Source organism: Cryptomeria japonica, chromosome 11 (genome assembly GCF_030272615.1).
Source record: "Cryptomeria japonica chromosome 11, Sugi_1.0, whole genome shotgun sequence".
Classification (NCBI taxonomy): Eukaryota; Viridiplantae; Streptophyta; class Pinopsida; order Cupressales; family Cupressaceae; genus Cryptomeria; species Cryptomeria japonica.
The window spans coordinates 641,234,552-641,260,159 of NC_081415.1; the positions used below are offsets into that span (position 1 = coordinate 641,234,552).

A 25,608-nucleotide genomic window follows, 5' to 3' on the forward strand; every position below is an offset into this window, starting at 1 on the left:
ATTGGTGTTGTTTTGATGCAAGAGAAGCATCCAATTGTGTCTGAGAGCAAAAAATTAAGAAGAGTTGAAAGAACTTATTCTATGGCAAGGAGATGCTTGCAATCATGCATGCATTAGCCAAGTTCAGACAATACATGACAGATCATAATAGTCTCAAACACTTATGCATCAGAAGGATTTGAATGAAAGGCAGCAAAAGTGGGTAAGTAAGATGCAGGCTTACGATTTTGACATTGAGTATGTCAAGGGAAAGAACAATATTGTAGCTAATGCACTTTCAAGGTGGCCCCATTTGAGCTCATTGTGTGAGCTTACTGCTGATTGGAAGGACTTGTTGTTTGTTGATTATGCCAAAATCAGTTTGCAACCAACATTATTGAGGGTACTTTTCATGATGAAAGGTACAAGGTGGTTGATGGGTTGATACTCTACAGAGGGAGAATCATTTTGTTGCCTGAATCTCAGCTCAAGGAGAAGATCTTGTAGACTTTCCATGACATTCTTTTTTTTGGTCATCAAGGTTATTTCAAGACCTATAGGCAAATTCGTGAGAGTTTCTCGTGGAAGGGGTTGAAAAAAGAAGTGTTGAGCTATATTAAGGAGTGTCATACTTGTCAAATGAACAAAAATGAGCACACTCTTCTAGCTAGTTTGTTGCAACCCTTGCCTATTGCCAATCAAAAGTGGGAAAGTATTTCAATGGACTTCATCATAGGGTTGTCAGGAACTAATGGCAAGGATAGTATCTATGCTATGGTGGATAGATTGACCAAGTTTGCTCATGTTTTTGCCATCACTAGCTCATTTACAACAGCTCAAGTTGCTGATGTGTTCTATCATGAGGTATGTAGATTGCATGGGCTGCCAAAGAACATTGTAAGTGATAGGGACAACAAGTTCCTAAGTACCTTTTGGCAAGAGGTTTTCAAATTGTGTGGTATAGTGCTCATTCCAAGCACAAGTTATCATCCATAGACTGATGGACAAACAAAGATCATGAACAAGTGGTTGGAAGGCTATCTCAGAAACTATGTCTCGAAGCAACAGAAAACATGGGTGAGAGGGCTACATTTAGGGGAGTACTACTACAATTCTTCCTACCACATGTCCATCAGAATGTCACCTTTCATGGCACTTTATGGCTATGAGGCTCCTAGCTTTGCTAATTTGATGTTTGGCGATAGCAAAGCCCCTCAAGCCAAAGATATGGTACAACAATGTAAAGATATTCTAAAGGCTTTGAAGGATAACCTCCGGATTGCACAAAATTAGCAAAAATTGTATGCTGATCAGCAGCATGTAGAACGCTCATTTGAGGTTGGAGACATGGTCTACCTAGACTTCAGCCCTTCAGATAGTCTACTCTCAAGAAGAGTGGAGTGGAGAAACTCAAGCCACGGTTCTATGGGCCATTCAGAGTCATCATGAGAGTTGGTGCAATGGCTTAAGAGTTGGAGCTGCCAACAAGTAGCAATGTTCATAATGTCTTCCACATGTCTTGCCTCAAGAAGGCACTTGGACACAATGTTGTGGTCTCTTCAGATTTACCTCTCTTGGATGAGGAAGGACAGTTGGTGTTGATTCCAGAGAACACTCTTTGAGGAGGACAATCAAAAAGTATTTGGTGAAGTGGAAGAATCTGCCTATAGAGGATGCTACTTGGGAGAATGAGGAGATTTTGCAACATTCTAACTTGCGGTTGCTTGTGGACACGCAATCTTGGGGAGGGCAGACTGTAATGTCCCCTTCTCAACAGTAATCAACTTAGTTGACCGTTAGCCTATCCCGGAGACTCGTAGGCTAGTTGGAAGCAAAAATTAGGGTTCCCTACCTCTAGGAGGATGTTTCAGCATTTTCAATGGCTTACATGTTGGAGTTTGTCAATTTTGGTTCTGGATTCCTTATGGGTTTTCGGAAAGCTTTGCAATGATGGTACATGCATAGCAAGTAGCGAAGTTTGGCAAACTTACTATTTTTAGTAAGTGGAGGCGAGGTTAGCTTATTTCTTTGGGTTTTTTGGGGTTTTCTTAGAGCTTCACGATGGTACAACATGCAAATCAATCTGAAGAATTTTTCCGGACTTACTATTTTTAGTAAGTTGCGACAACTGCTCAAAATGTGGTTAAAATCACTTAGGAAACACTTACTAGTTTTAGCAGTAAGCTATTTATAGTAAGTACTATTTTTGGTAGGTTTCTGTGTTCGAGCTCAGATGACTATTTTAGACAATGCAGTTCAATAGCTTGGCCTCAGCTCAATGTAGGTAGTTGTCAGTATTTGAAGAAGGTATATTTTATTGACTTAGGCTTACATGTATTTTATTCAAACTTGGACGACTTAGAGAAGGGAAATATTATCTTTATCCTAAGTCTATTTGGCGAAATATTTCACCTTCATATTGAGACACCATAGTGCAATTTCATCAATGTTATTTTATAAGCATTATATTTATCAAAAAGTGGCAATTAAGGGTGGATGTGAGTTGGGCGTATTATGCTAAGGAGGTGAAATGAAATGTTAATTGAATTTGGGCACCATTTGAGTGAAATTTGAATTTGAATTTGGCCTATTGACGGGTTATAAATAAAGGCCTTGTGTTCTCATTTTGGGGTATCCATGAATATTGTAACGAAGTGCTGTCGGAATGCCAATTGAATGCTTCGAGGAATGCTTCCTCCTAGATTGAATGCTTAGCTTCTCGCTTGAAAGATAGCGACTAGTTGAGATTGTGGGACTGTTCTTCAGTCAGGAGAATAGATGGAATTCATTGCAAAGTTCGTGTTCGAAGTTTTTTGATTTTGGAGTGATGTGTGTGAGTTCCAGGTTGCTGGTTTTCACTGTGGCTGTAAGCGTGTTTCGCTCATAAGTCTCTACATGGTCATCTGATGGTTCTAGGTATTTGCTCGTTCTTTCCTTATGCTCTAGGTGATCATTCTTGTAAGTTTTCAGTGCATAATTTGAAGTATTCATCTTTATATTGCAAGTTGAGTTTCTGCCCTAGCTATACCATGTTGGAGCTGCCTTCGGATGCATGCAAATTATATTTTGGAGTGTTTGTTGCATTTTGTTAGTCCTAGCATAATCGCCTAGCTTTTGGCCTTCATTGGCAATCGATTTGGGGACATTCCATGGAGTGTGGGCAAAGTTGTGAGAGTTTTTTTGAGTCTTGAAGTTGCTGGCCTGCATTTTCTAGCATGTTGTTTTGCATATCCAATTCTGAAAATTGATACTGAGAATTGTGTTTTGGAGTTTAGCTTTGGAGTGCATAATTAATTATCTACAACGATGGGCAGTGATGCTCTTAATCTGAAATCTCATGCTATACATTGTAAAGCTGATCAGTAGTACTAACAACTATCTCTTTCTGGATTGTATCACAAGACCCACTGAATAAGTGGAAGAGGTTGGCTTTGCCACCTATCTTTTCTTAATGTAATTTTGTCGTCCCACTAAATAAGCGGTTGAGTAGATTGTTATTATCATTTTAGTCCTCTCGCTGAATAAGTGGTTGAGTGATTGTTATTTACTACAGTTTCATTGGCATTGTAATAGGCTGGTCATACCGCCAAACTGTTGTTCAAATCTCTATTACTTGATGAACAAGCGGAAGGGACTGGCTGGCTGCCCAGTATTGTGATTTCCAGTGGATTATTGAAGCTAACGATCCCCTTATCACCATATGCTCTCACCTTCCCACATTGGGATCTTGGTGATGAGAAAGTGGAAGGGTTACGTTTCAGCTGTAATTTGATTATTATTTTCTAACCCTAATGGGTGCTTGGAATGTTTGTAAGTGGAAATAATTGAAAAAGAAGTAAGGGGATATTTCAAGTCGGTTTTAAAAGGAAAGGTTCATAAGTTTTAAAAATTGAAACAACTACTCACAACGCCGAGCAAAATATTAGAAGAGGTTGAGATATAAGTTAATGCGCACAAAATAAAGTAGTTGACATTTTTGTTAAATGTAGCGCTTATGTTATTTTATCTTAACATCTTTGAAATTTATACCAAAAAATGACAAGGTCAAATAAAAATGAAGTTTGGGAAGTTGTTTCATAATCTTGACACTGCCAAAGAAAAGCCCAACGTTACCTTAAAAGAAATTAAATATTTGCTACAATTATTTAAATATTCAAGGTAATTTATTCAAGTTTGACTTTTTTTTTGTCGATCAATGCCACCGAAAGGAGCATGCCAGATCAAAATGATGACCACAGAGCAACGTTGATGAAGAACATACTACAGAGTTGAAAGTAGAACAAAACCAACGAAGGACCTTCATCACCACTAGCGACAAGTTGAAAGCTAAGGCTATAGATGAAAGATACAACCACAATACATCAAGACCAAAATGATGCCATTCTGAATCTTTTGAAGGTATCAGCAGGGCTCAAAGTGATGCTACAGGCATATCCAAAATCAGAAATGCAGAGTTGGAAACAGCAAAAAATCATTCTATTTGTAAAAAAATTGCCTTATTGTAATGTGACTACTTGTGGGCCCCACTAATGTAATTTAAAACAAAGGGGGTACATAGGTTACACCTCAACTACCTGAGTTGCAAAATTGATTGATAATAGTTGTAGGTAGCTGAGGAAGTGGTTGAGAAGGCACTTGGGCAGTTATGACAATTACTAGGCATGGGTTAAAGCTGTCAGAACTTCTAGAAGGTAGATTGCAACCATTGGATGGCTTCAATCCTGGCCACTAATTCAAATTGTAAAATCTATAAAAGGCCAATGCCTCTCTTTTGTAAAGGGGTTAGATTGTTAGAGAGTTAGAGTTTTCGTAGAGTTAGCAAGTTAGCAATTAGCAGATTAGGAGTAGAATAAAATAGGACTGCTAGGCAAAAATTGTTGTAATGGCAACTTGAGCAGATGAATAAAGCATTGAATATGGTGTTTAGCCATTTGCCCAAACTTGTTTGTATGGTTTCTTTTCATTTAGATAATTAGAGTGTAGCGATCTTAATGGTGAAGTGTGAGGGTATCTGATTTGATTTCAGGTTCATACCATTGGAGGCTTGCTGATTGTAGGTCCACATGCATGGTTAGTCTGAACCCTTTTATTGTGCTTAGTTCAATTGTGGGTATTTGTCTCAGGCTGTGCTAGAATTGGGTGCCTAAATGAATGTCCATAGTCTGAAAATCTTTTGTTTCCTTGCAGCTTGCACTGTTCTTGTGGACTTGTGAGGGTGTTCTAGCATAACAAAAATTACTTATTTAAAATCTGTCTACCTACAACATCAACTATTACTTTCATTGTACTTAGGATTTCTGAAACCTATCTCTTTTGCTTTTATTTTCTCCGGTTCGAAACCAAAGCATTGTCAAATGCAGGCCAGCTTGTTGCATTCATAAGTCTCCTTGTGTTTACCAGCAAAACACATCAACCGTTGAGTTATTCTGAGCCATCAAGACCTGACAGTTGGAACCTTGAGGTTGTCCCATTTGATCACTTAAAGCAACATTAGGGATTTCCTTATTCAAGAAAGGATAGGATACTTAGCACTCTATTCTTTGTTGACTGAAAGAGTAGCAGTACAATTTCCCACATCAACAAAAACCACTCCCAAAGAAAAGTTGAATAGCAACAAAGGCTGTCAACTATAATATTGCCAAAAAAAAATTAAGAAAAGAAGTTCCCAAACACCTTTAAATACCTGCTATCTTCTTAAGCACAATAAATTTAATATTTAAATAAAATGCCATTATCAACTAGAAAGTTTAAAATTCTCTAAACGGATTTTTGTGCATTGCACACATAAACTTCATGGAGACTAGGAGATACCATATGAATTGGAATATTATGATGGTTTTAAAAAAATATAACGTTCTAGAATATATATTAAAAAATAAACCATATTAAAATAATATAGATAGGATTGTATTAATATGATTTTTCCGAATATAGCTAATACTATTTTAGTATAGTATAGCTTAACATTAATATGGTATTTAGGTAAGATAGTTTTTAGGTTGTAAATATGTAATATTTATATTTTATATGATTTTCATATGGACGTACCTAAAATTTACCAAGCAGTTTTTAGGTTGTAAATATGTAATATTTATATTTTATATGATTTTCATATGGACGTACCTAAAATTTACCAAGCCTCCCCCCAAAAAAATTGTCATAAGTGTAGAGTGTCTAATTAGACACCCATACCAGAACTCAATCCTGATTTGGTAACTTAGTTTTTTCTGAAGTAGACGATTCATTGGTCTATGTGGTGATTGTTTCTTGTCTAGAGAGAGTGTAGGCAATTGGCTCCCAATCCTCCTTGGCAGTTGATGTCACTCCCTCTCCAACCTTGGGTTCAGCTTTCGATACTTCTAATTGTCTGATTTAAGGTGATAATGAGTCAGCTTCTGCTTTTGACATATATTAATGCCAGTAGAATGCCCTTTCTTCAACCTTAAGAACCTTCTCGAATGCCTTGTTTTTTCTTGGTTGTTCACTCGTTCTTAGGTGTATTTTCACTGTCTTGACAACTGAAACTGCTGTCCATGACTAATGAAATGCAACTTTCCTTATGCTGCCATGTAGGATTCCCCAGTTTTGATATTCATAGGCCCTAAAGTGTTCTTTTTTAGCTTGAATGGAAAGTGCATAATAGATATACTGTAACAATGATGCAATAGAAAAAATAACATCTATGAATTGCTATAGATATGATGATATTTCAATACCAAAGAAAAGAACACAGGTGAGTCTAAGATGAGCATCAAAGGTCATACCTCTAGTTCCATTTTGTAATCAAAATAAGATATCATGGGTGAAAAATCTGGAGATAGCTTAACATAACAAGTTACTTGGTAAACTAATTTATTGAAAGTTGAAACACACACTAAGCTGTCTAAATGAAGTTCTACTCAAGAATATTGGTTTGAGTCCAAAGGGTCGATTACTAAATAAATTATCCTCTTTAAAGAGTTCTTTCAGCTTTTCCTACAAACAAAAAACTGAAATTCCATCCATTTCCTCATGAAGTCTAGCACTTCAAATTATTTATTATTTATAGATCCTTGATGAATAACCAAGTATGGTAACTTTCAATTAGAAGCACTTTTTCCCTATGCAAACTACATTGCAGAGGCTAATGAACCCTTGAGAGATGCAACAAATCGAGCAGGTTCCTAATAAAATGTTTCTTACGGATACCAATATCCTCATTCATCATGCTCCTCCAAGCCCAAAAGCATAAAAAAGGTAGATTTGGCTACATGAAATTTCTACTAAGCAACAGGGATAAGGGGATTACGATGATAAATGTAAGTTGAAGAAGAAAACATTGAACTAAGAGGCAAGCTATTCTTAAAGTCTCCAAAGCTACCATGATTTGAAAGACCATTTTAAAAATAAAAGTGTTGATATCAGAATTTTACCTAAATGTGAGGCTCTCAGATAGTACATCACCACTCTCAAGAAAAAGATTTAGTGCTCGAATAACCTCAGAAGGTTGATACCATAAATGTGGTTGCTCAAACATTGAACTTTTTGCCACTAAATAAATATTTGTTATTTCTTTAACCTTGTAATTTCCTACTGCATGGGTCTCTATCATAGATTTTGATGCTGCAATGAGGGATGGATCAACATCTGGAAATGCCACTATAAAATCCCTGTTTTTGTCCTGCTCCAAAAAGTAGCAATATATAAATCAATTCACAAATCCAAGAAAATCAATGGAGATCTACATTTTCTATGAATTGAAATTATAAGCTTATTTTCTGTCTATCAATAAAAGATTTAAAAGTAATGTCCCTACTGTGAAATATAATTTAATAATAAATAGTGATAATAAAAATTAAAACACAAAAGAATAAACATATAAATTAAATTAAATTAAATATCAATACACTTATTTGGTACTGAATAATCATCCATTAATTTCTATAATAATCTATTATGAATAACCATTTACCTTTTTAATAAATTATTAAATACCATTTATCTTTATAATAATAAGTTATTAAATAAAATATTGAATTGCAGTCAATATTAATTACTATTAAATAACTATTAATAAACACCTAATGGCAGACCAAATCTGACACATGTCAGATTTGTCTGCCTTAACATACATGTATAAGAGAAACAAGGCACCATAGAATGTAGTCTTCAATACACAGGAAGATTGCGAATTATCTTACTCCCATTCAAACACTTCCTGTGCCCACCATTCGTAGTGAAATTGCGATGATTGCAGACGGGAGTATATTGCAGAACTCTTGTACTCAATACTTGTATTATCGTGGATGATGAAGATGGAGAGTATGAAAGTAATCTTGTTAAGACAGTAGTTAACAGCGATTAAGATAATAAACAAATATTCATGAAGAGATTTGTCTAAGGGAAAGGTATGTCCATTCCTTGGAAGAGACAACTTTTCAGTCCATAAGGTATTTAGAAGGATGAATGCTCATTGCAAGAGGGGGAGGAGGATAGACAGAGAGTAGACCAGATCAGAGCTGTCATTAAGACAGGCAGTAACATCCTTGTTTGGTGGTATGCATGGGAACATGCTTAATACGTAAGCTTAATATATAGAGTCTGATAATGTTTTATGCGGAATTTAAGGGTAACATTAATATAAACTGCAATACTTATGACAGCCACTCGTTAATTCCATACACAGTGGCAGACCAGATCTGATGCATGTCAGATCTGTCTGTCCTCACAGTTATTAAATATAATTAATGCTGTTAGGAAGTGATGGTACTGATAACTTATATAATGGGAATTAATAAATAGGTAACTAATAAATAATTAAATGATCTATAATGTAATATACTTATTTTATTTGTTTATTTACGTTCAAATCAAAAGAAGTATATATATATATATATATATATATATATATATATATATATATATATATCAATGATATAATATCAATAAGATGATATATGTATATACATATACATATACTAATACATATATATACATATCCATATATATAAATGTATACATAATGTCTTTAATCAGATAAATAACAATATTAGATCATAATTCAGAAAAGCTCCTAGGATAATAGGTAAGGAGAATATGTTCACATGTATAATCCCTGTTGTTGTTGTCTAAACCTAAGAGGGGACATTACAGAACCGGAACTACTACTGCGGGTTACGACAGGTAAGTAATGAATGAATACTTCATTATATATGTTAATGAATATAAATAATGAACATTTTATTATATAGGTTAATGAATATGTATAAACATGTGTTAATGAATGGTTTTTAGATGTTAATGAATATGTATAAACATATGTTATGAATACATATCAATGAATAGTTAGGAATATACGTCAATAAATAAATGTGAATATTTGATAATGGACATTTTCTAAATATATGTTATGGAATACACGTTAAGTTAGGAATATGTAAATGTGGATTATGGAATGGAAAGTAGTAATGAATTATAAAATGTAATATAAATGTGATTATATGATGGAGGCTATAAGGAGGAAGCTCCCTTAGTCTAATGGAGGGATTATGATAGTCCTTGGTAGGCAATATATACTGAGAATCTATATGCATATATATGGCTTGGTTGACAAAGTTCATCCAAGAAGAGATGGATCTGGCCAGTCCTCTCTGGTAGACTTGGATGATGAGATGCATCATCCAAGGCAAAGAATTAATCATATATGATGGTTTTCCTTGGTATGGCTTGGGTGTAAGAAATTACATTCAAGACACGAATCGAATTAACCTTCGATTTCCTAGATGGTTTGGGTGTAAGCAATTACATCCAAGACAAGAATCGAATTAACCTTCAATTTCCTGGATGGCTTGAGTGTAAGCGATTACATCCAAGACATGAATCGAATTAACCTTCGATCTCTTGGATGGCTTGGGTGTAAGAAATTACATCCAAGACAGGAACCGAATTAACCTTCGATTTCCTGGTATGGCTTGGAACCAAGATGGGTTCCAAGAAGGCGAGCTTCACAGCCACCTAAAGGACATGTTCTGGTGATGCACTCGTATCCTTTTTAAGAATTGAGATTAGTGTTAACTAAGTAATTGAACTTTAATTGCAAACTAGATTAGTTATGTATATGCTTTTGTGTTCTAACAATCTGTTTTGTAGGATAATGATCCCTAACTAGTAGGGACACTACAAAATGCCACTATAAAATCCCTGTTTTTGTCCTTCTCCAAAAAGTAGCAATATATAAATCAATTCACAAATCCAAGAAAATCAATGGAGATCTACATTTTCTATGAATTGAAATTATAAGTTTATTTTCTGTCTATCAATAAAAGATTTAAAAGAAATGGGTCTAGAATTGATTTACAAGGTTCAGTAATAACTAATAACCCGAAAGGCATCTACAAATGAAAACTAGACAACGCAAGAAAATAACCCAAATTTTGCATATGATGTTGGCTACCACTTTTGCATGAGAGAAATAGCTCAAGGAAAGCAAAACATTGAAGATATATGCAACACGATGCTTTTGCATAAATGTAGTTGTCTTTGACAGAGGAATATGCAATACTTAACTCATTTATTGATTAGTATTTCACCATGTGGTAGTAGGAAAGGTGATATCATTATCTCACAATATCTGTAGGCAGAGCTATGGGAGGAAACTATCTCAAGTCAATAAATCACCCCATGTTTGATGATCATTGACACTCATAAGAGGGTGGCTCACTTTATTTCTACAATCCTTTGAATTAAAGCACAAAGCATTCTGACTAGAGATGGAGATATATGTTTGATAGTTTCAAACTTTTCTCTACATCCATTAACTAAAATTTAATCCTGTTGTCTGAGAGCTTGATAAATTGTTGGAACAAACACCTATAATATACAACAAGAGGAAACATCAAATACTCAATCACTTAAGGGGTGGATCATATGTCTTCCTTTCACTTTGTCAAAAGAAAGTCAGCAAGATCATAAAGGCCTACTAGGTACTTATCTAGACACATCGACCAATTAAGGGCATTAAAGAGTCTTGAATGAGTCTGAAGCCCCCTATGGAATCATACAAATTGTATGAATGGATACAAACAACATTTCATTGCATCAAACTTTCATTGGCCATGCCTATAACCCTAGTTGTTACTTGAGGCTTACGCAGCAAACAGTACAAATACTCTTTATGCACGCATCATTATATTACATAATCCATCAATAAGCATCATTTTCTGCACTACAACATCTCTATCATAATTCTGATTCATTATAATATCATGATTAGCAATATCCAAGGTCAATATGATTGTGATTGAGCTAAGTTGTTCTGCTGTCATCACCACCTTCTCCCTTTGAAGTGCACTTGTCCTCTTCAATGGATTCTCTCACTTATAGGGACAAGGCTTCCCATTCTCATTCAAGTGAAGAAAAACATTGCTTGCTGAAGAAGATTGTTTTTGGAGCTGCATTCAATTGGAAACATGTTAAATAGAGAGCTGATCTTCTCATTGTTAGATGAAGAGATTAAGTTTCCCTTGTGGATATCCCCCATGACCATATGGATGAATAGTTGATTAATCTTTTGGCAGGTTAATTTTTTGTGGATGACCCTCTACCAAAACATTGGAGCATTGAGTTGATAGAGAATCAAGAACAAAAATCCAAGTCAGCATTGAAATCTCCTAGTATGGAAGCGTTTTTTTAATTGTTTCCTTCTCCAACAAAGATGATAAAAATCTATTCTTCAAGAATATACCTTTGTTTTTGGGTTCTTGAGGCCTCTCTGTAAATAAATGGAACCCTAACTGACCCCCTTGAGGAGAACCTCTCCAAGGTACATGTCTAAGTGTGACTTCCTTGCCCCCCCTTGCATTTACATGAAGAGACTTTCAAGGTCATTATAAACATGAATGCGGTTTACAAAATGTGCCCTGAACCCAAAGAAAAGAATTAATTAGTAGCATATATCTATTAGGAGGTGCACCTCATCAAAGGGCCTCTTGAAGTCATCAACTTAAGGATGAATGGCTTGGTGTTCTCTCAAAAAGTAGATTACAAGCGAATCCCATTCAAATGTAGTTTATGCCACAAACATGGACATTTGTTGATAGATTGTATGAAAAGTCAAAAGAATCCAAAGCCCATGAAGCTCAAAATGAGGAATTTCAACTTGCTTATCATAGATACAACAAAACTGCTAAGCAATTAGGGTAGCCCAACAAGGATCTTCCTCCTCCAATCCTTTTACAATTTTAGATCATGTGGATGCCTTTGAGGAAGATGAGGCAAACAGTGAAAAGAAAATAGTTGTGCTTGATGAAGCTATGGAAAAAGAGCAAACTGAATACAATACTCCGACCCAATTTGAGGAAAGCAAGCAGGCACATTATAGATGACGAGGATCCTCGTTCAAAGCTCAATCTAGTATAGGCAGGAAAAGAATACAAAGGTGCATTTAAAAGGGGCAGCAGAAACATTGTTGCTGACATATTGGCTACCTTGGAATCAGCCATCAAAGCCAAATGGAAACGATGTAAGCAATGCTAGTTCTTTCTTGTACCATAAGAGGCTTAGGAATAAACAATTTTTTTTTCCCTTGAAGGCATCTTACATAATGAGAAACTAGATATTCTGCTAATTGAGGTAATTGAATCTGCAAGCTCAAATCCAAACTCCATAGATTAAAAAGTTTGGCCTTTAAGTGAAAGCATAGGTATCTCTTCAAATGGTGCTTGGGGGGATTGTTATAGCTTGGCCCTCTAATTTTATACTTGAAGAATCCTTTTTGAATGCAAACTGGATTAGAACTACCCTAAGAGGAAAGACTAGAAAACCACTACTTACAATCACTAACGTGTACTTTCCTAATCACCCTTCGGATAAAAATGCAAGTTGGTTGTCTTCAATGAAAATGATAGCAAAAACAAACCTATAAATTGGGTGCTTGGAAGGCACCTTAATCTTGTTTAAAGAAAAAGCAAAAAGCAGAGGTGGGGGAAGTGATTGTGAAGCAGCGGAAGATATTATGAGCACTCACGACTTGGAAGATCTATAACTTGGTAAAGGGAAATTCACTTGATCAAATAAGATGATGGGATTTCGACATATAACTATTTGTTAGACAGACTTACTTTTGACAGGTGCTTTTGAAGATCTTCCCTCTTAGAAATTCTTCCAAATTTCATCTCTGATCATAAGCCCATTAGTTTAGTATAAAATAAAAAGATTAAATGAGATCGCATCACCTTCAAATATTCCTCTATATGTCTCTAAGAGGGGGGTTTTGAATAGGCTTGGCATGATACACCACCCTACCTCTCTCCAAATCAGTAGTGGTTGAACAAAATCCAATCTACAAGAGCATGCACGTGCTAACGGTCAAAGTCTTTTTACCCTTAAGCTTCAGCTCGAGGAAATACAAATTAAGATTGAAGGTCTCTTTGAAGACCTTTTGGTGCAATATGTTTGAATAGGATGCTCAATCTTTTGCAAAAGAAGAGATAGTGTGGAGATTGAAATCCAGAATACTGTGGCTTACCAAAGAAGACTACATCTATAAATATATTATAGAAAAGTCCAATAAAGAAGAAGATCTAGCCAAATACTAAAATTCATTTTGCTGATGGGCAACTTTTTGAACCAGTAAAATCATTTTCGACAACTATATCAGGAAGAGGGAGAAGAATCATCGAGAGTCAGTTCAGGATCTTATTGTGAAACAAATAAGGATATTCATAAGTTTATGATGTGGAAGCAATGAAAGGAACAATCCAGTTATATATGTGTTTGGAAGATGACATTTCATCAGACAGAGTCACTTTCCTTTGGCAGAAGGAATACAAATAAAGTTTCAACATTTTAAATTGCAGAAGCAAACTAATTCAAGGTAAGCATGAAATCAGCTTATAACTTTCTTTTTCTTGAGTATACTAAAATATCAAAGTCTCAATAGTAATAGTTTCATTTGACAAGGAAAGAAGAATGGCCTTTGATTTAACTGCTACTATGCAAGATCTTATTCCATTGAGTGTTTCTATTCATTTTTTGGTTATTAAAATATGCATATGCTTGGGTATATAAAAATGGAAGACTTTAAGTGTGTTGCCCTAGATATGTATGTATGATATTTAGTCGATTCCCTATGTTAATCAAGGATAGATCATTCATGTATTAACATGTGGATTTATTATAAAGCATTATAATTAATTTTAAACAGAGGATGTTCCGATACATATAAGCCATCATAGACTAGATGCCAAACTGCTAGAACATCAATGGATTTCAATATTGATTTCCATGTTTATAATAAGAAAATAAAGTTAGTTTCCTCTTATAAGATAAGAGATAGATATTAATCTTGAATTCAACTAAAATTCATCACTAATAATATTTCCAATATATGTTTTATTTACACAACATTAAGTTTTTGTTGTGTGTGAAACCTAATTACCATATGACAAATTGAATAAAATGTAGGTGGAATTAGTTATGAAATGAAATGACTGTAAGCACATGCACTAAACCATAACGTGAGTTGATTTCATGCACAGTGAACAGAAATTTCCAAAAAAATATGAATTCTGATATTAAACAAATGAATCCATATAAGAACTGAGTCTGTCGATTTAGAGGAGAAACACAGTGCCTTGATGTATTCTAAGATATCTACTTGTCCTCTTCATTTTGTTCACGCAATGATAAATATTGATTATAAGTAACCATAAAGGTGCATTAAACTTACATATCCTCCATCAGTACAATTGTACAGTGACCTATAAAGAATGTCCCAAGCTTCTTGTATTGCCGGTACATTTATTCCATATCTTCTTGTTGGATATTTCTTGATCCACTCCTGCAGGAACACAAATCTCGTTGAAGAACCAAACTTTAAGATAATGATGTTCATTTGAAAAGGGGCATAAATAAAAGTCCATAGTGAAAGGGCTATGTTTAGAGTAAGAAATTTTTTGGATTTAAAATATTTCTTAGATCCATAAACTAATAAAATCCAACATCCCTATAGAAACATGATATATAAGGCTTCAACAACATATTATATTTGTTTCTCATTAAGGATAAGATATATGCCATGATGATTGAAGCTCATTTTTCATAAGGTTTAACATATGGCTATCCTATATATTGGAAATCTCTTTTATCCATTCCATGGAAAGATGGTATTTATCTCATCTGCCTATCAAGAATAATGTCTAATGATTCTTGAGAATGACTTGAATTAGAACTCATTTGGAGTTTGTTAAGACACAAGAATCCTAAGAATATTAAAACTTATAATTAGCTCAGAATGTGGTTAAAATGTATTTAGACACGCTTAATATTTTTAGCAGTATGCTATTTTTAATAAGTGCTATTTTTGGCAAGTTTCAGTGGTTCAGTTCAGAGGCTATTTCTAGCAGTGCAGTTTTCAGTACTTTTGGCCTTCAGCTCTCTATGGCAATGTTTAGTATATGGAAAAAGTATTTTTTTAGTACTTTTTAATGTTTCGCCATGGCCTAGGCATGTGACTTATGTTATGACTTAAGGGGTCAATTTGGTGCTAAAAGTATTATTTTAATGACTTAAGGTTGGACGTCCACTTTGGAGTTATTTCATTAAAAAAGATTATAATTTGCAATGTGTAAACAATTATTTAAGTGGGCATCCCTTTTGGAGGAATATATGATTTAAAATAAAGACAAATATTATATTGCTTTGGGCATCCAAGTTGGCATTTGATTTCATTTCATTTCATGTCAATTTGGAGGGAGTTCAATTTGAATTTGACGATATTTTTTCTATAAATACAAGGCTCTACTCTTCATTTGGATATCCATGAATATTTGTAACGAAGTGTTGCCAAATTTGTGCCAAACTTGTGTTTTGAAGTTGAGAGCTTCCTAGCTTGTGCCAGTTTCGTGCTTGAGAGATAGCACCTAGCTATTGGAGGGCCTATTTCTCATCCAGAGGAATAGAATGAGCTTCATTGAGATGGATTTTGTTATTGTATTTTCAGTTTTCTGAGTGTTAGTGAGTTTTTGAATGTTGCTGGTTTGTCCATGGTTGAAGCAGTTATCCAATCATATCTCCCTGTGTGATTGTCTTATCATTCTGGGTATTGGCTTGTTGGATTCCTCTCTGCTAGGCGTCCCTTTTTGTTAAGTTTCATGAATTATAGTGAAGAGTTGGACTTTTAAGGCAGATCGCCCCTCTCTAGGCAAGCCTACCATGCTGGAAGTGGCCTTGGGATGCGTGCATCAAATGTTTGGAGGCTGTTTGGATTAGTTTATTGGTTGAGACTTGGGCATCCCCTTCCTAGTTCTTATTTGCCACTGATTTGGAGCTATTCAGAGGTGTCTTGAAGGAAACACGGACTTCACAGTGCTGCTGGTCTGGTTTTTGGTGTTGCTGGTGTGTTATTTCAGATTTAGTAAAGTGTTCTTTTTGGCTTGTATTTTCTAGTATTCATTTTTGTAGCTTCTTGGAGTATCTTCATGTATCTCTTAGAGATTGGAGCTTGATGTACTAACAAGTATTTTGTAGAGTTGCCATTGTAAGGCTGTATTCAGTAGTACTGAAATGGTCCATTTTATTTCTGCACTATACTTCTTGTATTGCCCACTACACAAGTGGAAGAGGTTGGCTTGCCGCTTGTCTCTATTCTATTTTCTATTCCTATCCTCCCGCTAAATAAGAGGTTGAATGATGTTATTTCCAGTCCTCTCACTGAATAAGTGATTGAGTGATGGTTGTTATTTCTAGTCCTCCCGCTGAATAAGTGGTTGAGTGATTGTCTTGTTTAATTTCAGTCTTCTTGGATTTGTAATTGGCTGGTTATAGCACCAAGTTGTTAATTTCTAGCATTTCTTTATCCTGCTGAAAAGTCAAAGTGGCTGGTCCAACCGCCAATTTGTATTGCTCTCTAAATTTCATCATGCTAACGCTAATGGGTGAAGTTATTGTGTGTAAAAAATTTTAAAAAATTGTGGGGGACATTTCAAAGGCTGTCATAGGAAGGGAGGAAATAGGTAAAGAAGTACGGGGTATCTTTCATCTAGTTCCCAAGATTCACCTACATCCGGGTCCAGGGATTCTCTTCTTGTCCCTATAGGCTCCCAAGTTACCCAACGGATAAGATGGTACTTGTAATGTCCCCAAATGAAATAAGATTTAATAAATACTAATAATAAAATTAAAATATAAAAGAATAAAAATTAAAACATAAAAAATAAAATAATTAAAATTTAGTTAAGTTTAATGAATGGTTAAAAGGCATGAAATGAAAAGTTGTGACTCCCTCAAACATGAGACATAAAAGGGAGAAGAGAACCTCATTTGAGAGGGGGAAAATTTAGGAATCAGAAGTGCAGATCTGATTGTGAAAAGGTTGTGTCCCTTTCAAAAGGCAGAAATAATGAAGAGTTGCACTACTTCAAAAGGTGCTAATTGTGAAAGGGTGTGTCTCTTGCCAAAGGACATACATGATGAAGAGGTGTGAGCTCTCCCTCACATTGAGATATATAAAGGAAAGGAATCAAAAGCATTAGCGGCGTCACCATCGATCAAATCAGAATAGAACTATTATTAAGTTACAGGCAGTAAAATCCGTGTTCTTGGTGGTATGCATGGGGACTGTCATAGCCCTATCAAGATAGATTGTAGCTTGTTTATCAATTAGATCACAACCTTTATCTCAGACAGACTGGCATGCCCCGTTCCTAATTTTCATATTTCCTTTGATCAAATATAATATATGCTTGACAATATAATATTAATAATATGACTTTATTAATAACCATGATCGAACTAGAAAGTGGAAACATCTGATCAATAATGAAATGAATGTATTCTAAGAGGAAATCAATTATGGATATATCCATGATTACCCAACCACAATAGAAATCACATAATAATCAATGGTGAAAGGAAAATAAGGATAAACAAATGAAATTTAGTTAATCGATGAAAATGATAAGTAGTCATTAATATTAGTTAAGTCAAAGAGGCAAACTTATGAGGAGTTATGGGCAAAGGTTGTGTAAAAGACATCTCCTTTCACCGCATAATCCTATCTAAAGGTGGATACATATTCTATCAAGAGCATCACATAAGGAAAGAAGAAAAGAAAGAAAGACAAAAGAGGATATCAGTAGACACATTGCCTGAGAAATGCGTACGGGTATGAATATAAGGATATAAGATTGCTAATACCATCGTATGATGTTGTTAATACAATATAATACTGTAAAACAATTCATTACTGTTGATACAATTTAATACAGTTAATATGACATAAGGGGGGATTATTAACATAATAACATTGTTAATATAATATAATATAATGGTGTCAATATAACAATGTTATTAATATAATCTGAGGCTAATGCTGTGAATATAATCTGATATAATATTGCCAATATCGTACAATAATTTTAACATAATATAATGTCGTTAAGACAACACAATATAGTAATATTAATACATTACATAATGCTGTTAACACCAAACTGTTAAATAGGTTCAACAATAACTAGAAATATTCTTATAATGAATATATATATAGGTTCTTCATTACGTATGATATATCCAAGTCATGGTGAAGGAGGGTGTGAGAGTATTACAAGAGGGGTACAGTGTATGAGCATTCTTCTAGGTATGCCACCTCAAAGTGGGACATGATGAGCCCATAGAGGCCAAAGGAGTACAATGGGTATGGTCTTTGGGTCTAGGAGATATGGTTTCCAGGGTACTCTCTGCAATCTTTTCCCTCTCCTCAACCATTTCTCATTAATGCAAGAGGAGCCATCATAAAGAAACTAGGATGATGACAAAATGAGGGGGAACGGTTGGAGGACATGTCACTAGGTAGGCCACCCCAAATGCATGGCATGGACCACATGGGGCCAAGAGGGATGGTATATCTGCTTTTGGGCCTAGGATAGGGTCTTCAAGGACACCCCAATGAGTTCACTCACTACCACAATATCTTTATGGTTGAGTCCTCCTATTTGAATACCTTATTGTTAAGTAGATAATTCAATTTTGGGATTTCTTAATCATTTAATTGTTTACTTAATGCAATATGATTATGATTGCCTTCAAACTTATGTGCAAAGGCTTAATTAAGACAAGGTACTCTTTTAACCTACTTTACTATTTGGAATTAAGATTTTTTTGACAGCTTTAGTACATCTCTAATTTGGGTACATTATAGTACTGCTTGAGGTGTCAACATAGCTAACAACCTACGACAATATTCAAAAAAAGAAGTTAGAATTGAGTTCTTGATCATCATGAGAGATTATGATGAATTGTGCCCATCATTAGTAGCAGCGAAGAAGTCAACGGAGGAACTACAATTCTACCACCTCACAACCCACACTGTGAGTTTAGATTTTGATCCGTATGACAAGATAAGAATGGTGGCTGGTGTAAGGCACATGAATAAGATACAAATGGAAGATTATTGGGCTAACACCAAGGACAATTATGAGGTCAGGAAGAGAATTTTTTCCAAGTTGCCTCTTAGGATGATAAGGATGTGCAAAATCATCCAAGTGTCAGATCAGGTAGAAGAGGATGTGAACAATGTTCACCCTAATTATGAGAAGGAAAAGGATAAGCCAATCCAAGCACCTAATTGGTTAGAACTAGAAATTGTTGATCTGGATACCCTAAGCCGGCCAGTTACAAAATTCACAAGACTCTAGGTTGAGCATCACATCAGCAAACTGAAAGCAAAGATCACCCACTTGACTTATAATTTGATGGGGGGCTTGGAATCACAAGATGAAGCCAGCTGACTTATTATTCTCAAGCATCATGCACAGGACTTAGGAGACAATGTCAGGATGGGAGAAGATTTTCTCCAAGTGTGAAAAGGGCATAGCCATTTTGGAGTATAAGTTTGAAACTACATCAAGTGTCTCCATAGATGAGCTTGAGGCCATCACAACTAAATTCATAACATTTGTCATCAGAGATAAAGAGAGTGGATGCCCTATTTTGGGTGACGATTTATTAAATGCATGATGGAGTGCTGGGCTACTTAATGAATAGTAAGTGCCTTATTTGGAGTGATGGGTTATTTAATGCATAGTGGGCGTGATCCCTCATTTATTTCCAGGCCCACTACTCGACACCACATAGGTTATTTTGGGTCAAACCCTGATTAGAGTTTTGCATGGGGAGATCTTAGCCCTTGATTTCAATGTAATCTTGGCCATCCATTTTCATTTTTGGGTCCTATAAAAGGCGTTCACCCCTTCATTTGTAAAAGAGGGAGAATTTGTATGAAATTGTTGTTATAAGATGTTTACCCTCTCGGGTGAATAACTTAACGTACATAGATAAAACACATAATGCATAATTATAATGCCATAGATATCAGATAAAGTATAAGAGATGTTATTCCCTTCATAATCATTGTCCTTCCCAAGTTACATTCGAAAGTATATAAAGATACCGAGGGGGTGCGAGCGCCAATCGTCGCACTGCAACTACCACCCCGCGGTTGCCAACTAACCAAGACAATTACAACTTAATTAACTAGTTTTATTTTCATGTACAATATTGCCGCTAACATCATCCCCCCAAAAGAAAAGAAGTCATCTCCGGACGAATTAATACAAAATAGAGATGACATTACACAGAACTGTTGACGCCAATCGAGCCCGGACCTGCTGCGTCCTCGCTTAAAAACCCTTTTCTGCTACCATCCTATGCTCAAGTGCGGATTTCACCATTAGTGCTTCCTTTGACATCATAGTCCTCCTGTGCCTAAACCAAACTTGTCTGCAAAACATGCTTTTCAGTCTCAGCCTCCACCAACTGCTACTCAAATGATACTGTCTCCCTAGCCAATTTGTCCTGGATAGCCACCCATGTTGCCCCCTTGGCATCCAACTCTTGGGTATGTCGAGCTAAGTCCCACGCTAGTACTGCCTCCAACCTGGTGGTCAGCTCCTCCCGAGCCCTCTGTGTATCCACCAAGGCAACCTCATGTCTAGCCGAGACATACTCCAAGTTCCTCAAAGCGTACCATTCATGCCTGGAGGTGGCCACAACCCTCTGGCACAAAGGCTAGGAGATGCCTCAAATCCTCCATCACACTCCCCAAAGGCTGATAACTAAACTGAATAACTCTCTGGTGCTGTATGACTTCGCATTCTTGCAATGCCTTCCCTCAAACTCTGTTTGTTCGCAACCTCCAAATCCATCTCCCTCTACGGCTTATGGCTTCCCGACCAATGCTTAGCTGTAGGCTTCTTTCTCACAATACAGGACAACCCAACACTTACCGTGCCTTCTCTGATGCCCTTCGCCCAACTCAAAAAGTGTATGGTAGCTCAAAAATAAACTGGGGGTCTGGGGGCAATGCCCCTAGCGGGGTCAAGGGGCAGCGCCCCTGCCGCCAACACCAATTTACAACCCTCAGAACCACACGAAAGTCCATGGCGCGCATCATTTCTGTGATATTTTAAGATGTCAAAACCCTGGTTCTCCACTCTAATATTTTCAGCGTCCTGGCTCCAGATGTCATCAAATGATTTTTCAATCTGGTCGTCGTCGTTTTTTTTTTTTTTTATTATCCACTATAATGTCCTCGATGGAACCCCGGCCATACTACCTCCCCGTACGGTCAACAACAGCACTGACACCTCCAATTGTACAGCCACCTTCCCGTGCGGTCAACACCCCTCCACAGTATGGATCACCCCATACGGAATATGTGGCCACCTTCCCGCGCCTGCCTTGTGCTTGCGTGGGCGTTGCGTTGTTGGGCGGAGTGCGTTTGTGTGTTTGTGCGTTTGGGGCTGCTGCATGTTTTATTTCTTGCGTGGGCGGTGGTATCCATCGCACGGTGGTCCCACCATCGATGTTGCCACCGCATGGTGGTTCCACCATCGGTGGTCCCACCGCATGGTGGTTCCACCGTACAAATGTTTACCCTCTCGGGTGAATAACTTAACTTAAACAAATAAAACACATAATGCAGAATAATAATGCCATAGATATCAGATAAAGTATAAGAGATGTTATTCCCTTCATAATCGTTGTCCTTCCCAAGTTACATTCGAAAGTATATAAAGATACTGAGGGGGTGCGAGCGCCAACCGTCGCACCGCAACTACCACCCCGTGGTTGCCAACTAACCAAGACAATTACAACTTAATTAACTAGTTTTATTTTCATGTACAATATTGCCACTAACATAAGCTATCAGTATAATAAGAAGTAATTCATTGGTTTTGGTGATTACTTGTGTTATTTTGAAAGTTTGCATGGTTTCTATTCCTCAAGTAGTTTAGATTTATTTTCAAGCAATTAGATGAATGAGATAGATGATATTGTTTCATGGTGAGATCATTTGCTCATACCTTTTGCACGTAGATGATTTCTATTTGCAGTGTAAGGTTGGATTGAGCCTTTTAAATGTGTATGTTTAACTTCGATTATCGAGTGAGTATTGTTCTTTGATGGTGTTCATTGATGATATGAAAATCTTTTGCGATTGCACCTCTCTTTGCATAGTTGTCTAAAGTTGGCGAAACAAATTGTGGTCAATTTCACCTAAGCATTTGTTGCCTTTTGAGTTCTTCAGATTTAGATTAGAACCTCTCAATCCCTTCGCTCATTTACTTTCTGCATATTTTATTGAGAAAACATTCCAAAAACACTTATTGTTGCTAAATCATTCGCTATACTTCCTTGACGTTTAAATTTGTTAAGTCTCCTTAAGGATTGTTCCATTTTACATAAGGTCCCCCTTAGCTTACCAGCAAACATCAAGCCAAATGAGCTCACATCCATCACAAAGTCACAAGTTCGCAGTAGGATTGGAATCACTTTTATGATCTTCTGAAATAATAGCATACACCAGATTTTGCTCAAGAGAGGATAGAGTGACCTTTGGAAACTTTATTTTGTGTTGGCGTGGTCATTAAACACCCATCAACACCTCCATTACAATATCAAAATCACAAAATTCAATCACATTGTGATTGCCAATGCTGATGTAGTCATGCAACTGAAATCTCATCTACAATATTATACTTAAATTTGGAAATTTGAACTCATCATACCTTGAACCAGAAAGAGAAATAAGTGTACCTGTTATCACTTGGACCTGCACCCCTGTTTGCTAAGCTATCAACTCAGCAAGCCTGTGACACATGGGAACCCTCCTAGGCCTGTGGGTTGCCTAAAAAATGGAGTGAACCTCCAGAGTAAGCTGGTTCTTTTCAGATTCTGCACCTAAACTAACAATTTCTTCAGAGAAAAGAGTAAGGAGGAGATAATACAAAAACTAAAACTCAAAACTAAGGTGATTGCACCAGATGGTATTCTTTTGGAATCTATCTAAGCAAAAGACACACAGTACAGCAATGATAATGAACCCTTTTTCACACTGACCAACAACTCATAACCCTTGCATCAATGCTTCATAAACAGGCTGGATAATCACAGTCCTAAGAGGGAAAAAATCCTTTTTTCACAACCTAAGACTATTAATCATTAAAACATAGCTTATGACCTGCAAGTAGTACATGTATTTCTGCATAAGGCATCAAAAGGAGATGTAAATTTTAAGGGGGGCAAAAGCCAACCACCAAAGAACTGACTAACCCTGAAGATGCAGTAACAAAGAAAGATGAGAAGTAGAGCAGCAAACCAAGCTATTATCCTTGCCAAACAGGTATCACCAAGCTTCATAAATCCTGAAAATGTGTTACAAAGACATCCATTCTTGCAGAGAGAACCAAAAAATTACAGTCTGCTCCAAGATGAATGAATCAGAACCCACACAAAAATGAAGGCCCTCAGCTTATATGCCTTTTTCAAACATATCAAGAAGACTCCACCTCCTCCTTGTAGGTCGAGCAAACTCAAAAACCCTACCTTTTGGGCCTCAAAAATATCTCAAAAGGGATAAACCTGAGCCAAAAGGCTAAGTCATCCATTCTGCAAACATAAAACCTCATAAATGCAACATAAATGCTTCTGAAATGTCTCTGACAGGCCTGCAAGCCCTCATAAATGCAAAAATATCCCTCCCTTTGCCCAAACAAAAATATCTAATAAAGTGATTTTTTCAAAAAAAGATTTATTATTATTTGGTCAGACATTTGTTTGACTTTATTTTTATTTATATTTAAAAAGCTTTAATAATATAAAAGTAATAGAATTGTTTTATTTAAAGCGATAAAATAAATAAATCACTTAAATAATACAATTTTATTATTTTTATTTATTAAATAATAATAAAGTGTAATAAAAAATATATTTAATAAAAGTGTTTTATTAACACTTTAATAAATAAAATTCTTTATTATATTTTATTATTTTTTAAACATAAAAAATAAAAATAATATCAAACAAATGTTTAATCAAAAAATAATAAATTTTTTAATAAAAGGAAAAGCTTTAAAAAACATTTGCTATAGGCTTGAGGGCGTATTTTTGAGACTTTACAAAAAAATTTGCTAAGGATAATAGCAAGAGGGGACAAAGTGATGAAAATCACTTAGGAAGCCAAATGATTTTACAAAGATTTTAAAGTGATTAGAATCACTTGGAGGCATAAGCGAACCTCAACATGTCCACCATGCATATCGCGTGGCATAAGAAGGAAAAGAAATGATTTTTTAAAATGAAGACGTTTTTAGGGAAACATAACCCTAAAAACCTTCATTCGCCTCTTTACTTTTGCTCTCGATGATTCTGGAAACGGCTCTGCACTGGGCGTCGCTTAGGGTTCGAAGGGAAAAAGTCATGCATCCTTCATTTCTGGACGCATCTTTGAGCGCTGGGCCCTGTTTTTGCTACGGCCGGCTCTTCTTTCTTGGTATTTGCTGGTTTCGGGCTCATTTTGGAGCCGCTGTGGAAAGCATTTTGTGTTTCTGGGTACATCCTGGGTGTTCGAAGCTCGGCCTCCTTGCTTGCTGGGCGCTCTTTTCACTTTGCATCCGCTACGTTGCACAGGTCCGCCATTTTTTGTAATTCTGGAAAGAAAGAAAAGCTTTTTTAATGCAATATGTTGGCTTTCTTCTCTGTGTTTTTGAAATTTTTTCATGTATTTGAATCTGTTCGGCATTTGCTTGCATTTTTGCAAAAATTCATTCATGTAATTCGTTGCATTTTCTATAAACTACTTTCCTTGGGCTGCATACAATATCTCCATTAAAGATACAAACCCTACTGTAAAAAGCATTCCATGCCTGCTTGTATCTGTAAAAATTAACTTGTGATCTGTTGTTTTTTCTTTGAAAAACTTCATGGCACGCACTGCAGGGTTATTTTTTCCTTCTATCAAAAATATTAGAAAAAAGTAGCTCGAAAAACTGCGTTTTTTATTTTTCTGTTTGAATATGCAACTCTGGTATATCCTGCTTAAGGATTTCTTCATCTTGTGTCTCATCAAAGTTCCCCTTTGCTTCAATCATGTTATTGCTTAATTCTTTTACAATTCTTGCTTTCTCAATAGAAATTCCACTCAAACCCCACTTTGGATCCCTTGGAAAACTATAATCAATACTATTTCCAAACTGCACATGACCTTTGTAAAGCATGAGTTTCTTTTCACTAGTTCTTGTTGAATCTTGTAGCTGTCTTTGTTCATAAGAAGTTTAATATTGTTCCAATGTTCCATCTGCAGCTTGTGCC

At 36.0% G+C, this 25,608-nt stretch overlaps 1 pseudogene; it reads right to left on the minus strand.

The window, feature by feature from the left end:
* Positions 1–25,608, minus strand: part of LOC131860376 (alpha-N-acetylglucosaminidase-like) — a 302,730-nt pseudogene that overhangs the window by 80,176 nt on the left and 196,946 nt on the right.